We start from the raw sequence: 2,901 nt of genomic DNA, 5'->3' as shown, positions 1-2,901 counted from the left end.
CTATCTATCTATCTATCTATCTATCTATCTATCTATCTATCTATCTATATTATTTGTAGCAGAACTCCCTACCTCCTGACTTCAACTCAGTAATTATGACAATGAGTATTATAATGATGCCCATGAAGGCAACAATGACTTCTGTGGTTGTAATTTATTGAGTCTATGACCAGTACATAATACACATTATTTATGTTTTACATTCTCCACCACCAAAAGGTAGGTACTTCCACTCTGTGGGATAAAAATGTGGCAGTCTGTTTCCATAAATATTTACAGCTTTGGTAACACTATAGCACACTTTTCAACTATCCTATAGGTTCTCTGTGAGTTAGAATTGATTCATGGCAGTGGGTTTGATTTGGGATTTATTATAACTGTGAAAGGGAAATACTATGATCTCCACTTTAAAAGTAAGGGAAAGTGAGACTCAGAGAGCATAAATAATTTGAACAAAGCCACAACAGTTAGTAAGTGACAGAACCAGGATTTGACCTCTAATATACCATGACACATAAACATTGATATCTTAGGCATTAGTGAGCTGAAATTGACTGGTATTGGCCATTTTGAATCTGACAACCACATGGTTTACTATGCTGGGAATGACAAATTGAAGAGGAATGGTGTTGCATTCATTGTCAAAAAGAACATATCCACATCAGTCATGAGGAACAATGAAATCTGTGATAGGATAATATGCATGAGCCTACAGGGAAGCCCAGTTAATACCACTATTACTCAAATTTATGAACCAACCACTAAAGACATTGAGGATGAACTAGAAGAATTCTACCAACTTCTTCAATCTGAAATTGATCAAACATGCAATCAAGATAATATTGATAATCACTGGTGATTGAAATGCAAAGGTTGGAAACAAAGAGGAAGAATAAGGAGTTGGAAAATATGGCCTTGGTGATAGAAATGATACTGGAGATCGCATGATAGAATTCTGCAAAACCAATGATTTATTCATTCCAAATACCTTTTTAAACAGCATTAAAGAAGACTATACTCATAAACCTCACCAAATGGAATACACAGAAATCCAATTGACTACATCTGTGGAAAGAGACAGTGGGAAAGCTCCATATTATCAGCCAAAAGAAGGCCAGGGGCAGATTGTGGAAAAGAACACCATTAGCTCCTATGCAAATTCAGACTAAAGCTGAAAAAAATGAAAACAAGCCCATGAGAGTCAAAATATGACCTTGAATATATCCCACCTGAATTTCTATATCATCTGAAGAACAGATTTGATACATTGGACACTAAACCGAAAACCAGAAGAGTTGTGAGACGACATCAAGAACATCATACAGGAAGAAAGCAAAAAGTCATTAAGAAGGTTTAGAGTTCTCTCAGGATTTGAGTTTTGGGAACGTGGTAGCACTGTGAGTGTGCCCGACGTGGGCACCAGTTTCTGGTTGTTCGATACTGACCCCCGCATTCAACCTCAGCCAGGATACCGACTTCCTCACCATTGCTATCCGTGTGCCCTATGTTGGAGTGTCCGAGTTTGATGTCTATTTCAGGGGAGTCGATTTCAAGTTCTATGCCAACCATCTTTTCTAAGGAATGTTTACCATTCGATTGTCCAAAGAGACTCCTGGTCAACATTTTGAGGGACTGAACATGCTGACTGCTCTCCTTGCACCCAGAAAATCCAGGAATGTGAAGCCACTTGTGGACCAAGTAGGTGCTTCTGGGGTTTCTGAGGAAGGAGTAGAAGTAGAAGATGATGACGAAGAATTTGATTGGAAAATTGAACAGTCCCTCTATGAGGAGGTATGAGAAGGCGCTTTGAATCCGCAATGCCACTATAGATTTGGCAACTAACGATCAGGCGTGTTTCAGCAGTTACTGAAACAGGATGAACAGTTTCTTAACTGGATAGAGTATTAAACCTGTTTATACAAAATCCAAATCCACTGCCAGTGAGAGGATTCCAGTTCAGACTGACCTTATACAGAGTTGCTGAGACTGTAAGTCTTTATGGGAGCAGATAATCTCATTGTTTCCCATGGAGCGATTGGTGGGTTTGAACTGCCAATTCTTCAGTTAGCAGCCCAATGCTTAACCCGCAGCACCACCAAGACTCCCTGTACCTGTTAGAGTATAGTGTATTTTTTAACAGCATTTGTGACTCTACCAAGGAAAAGTGAAGGACCCAAGTTCTGGTCCAATGTCTTCCTCTGTTTAGTTTTGTGATACCATGCCCATTATTTCTACCATTATTAAGTTTCATCTCTTTATAATGGGGATAAACTTGACCACTTATTTCACACAGTGGTTTTGAAAATTTAATGAGATACTACTTGTGAGAACTTTTGGAAAAGTTAAAGGTGCTATAAAGATCTATGCTCTTGAAAAATAAATACGCTACCCAGATTCTTTAACTGCGACAGAATTGAAAGTCTACAGGAGCAGATAATGCTGATGAAATATTTCCTTCAAAAGCCTTAGATGTTTTTCTGCTGAATTATGGTCTCCTCATATTCTCTCTCTCCGGAATCACATTCCAAGGTGATCTCTGAGATACTGAGAATAGAACCATCTTTGTCTAGAGCAGCCACTATAATGAGTGGACCCCGGTTGTTTGGTCAAGGGCTTGAGTGTGATCAGTCTGTTTGGGGCTTGCCAGTCTAAAGCTATAAACACATGATAGTAAATGCCACACAGGCTAAGTACAGATTGTACATTCAGATTAAAAGTGCTTACTGAGGCCAGGGACTGTGCTGCTGGTGTTTATGGGTGATGCTTTGAGGTTTTCTGACTGGTTGATGTTAAGATGAAGAATGCCAGACAATGAGGCAGGTCAAATCTTTGTTAGAACAGAAGTTTTTGTATTTCTGTTGAAAATGTTCACTAAGTATGTAGTTTAGCTTTGAAAAAAAA

At 38.8% G+C, this 2,901-nt stretch overlaps 1 protein-coding gene across 1 annotated transcript in view; it reads right to left on the bottom strand.

The window, feature by feature from the left end:
* The window catches only part of COL24A1 (collagen, type XXIV, alpha 1), a 562,513-nt gene that overhangs the window by 202,313 nt on the left and 357,299 nt on the right, over positions 1–2,901 (bottom strand). The gene's annotated exons all lie outside the window — the stretch shown is intronic.

The sequence above is a fragment of the Chrysochloris asiatica genome, unplaced genomic scaffold (assembly GCF_000296735.1).
Source record: "Chrysochloris asiatica unplaced genomic scaffold, ChrAsi1.0 scaffold00002, whole genome shotgun sequence".
Classification (NCBI taxonomy): Eukaryota; Metazoa; Chordata; class Mammalia; order Afrosoricida; family Chrysochloridae; genus Chrysochloris; species Chrysochloris asiatica.
Note: the sequence above shows the minus strand (reverse complement) of the source record. Positions and strands in the feature narration are given on the sequence as shown.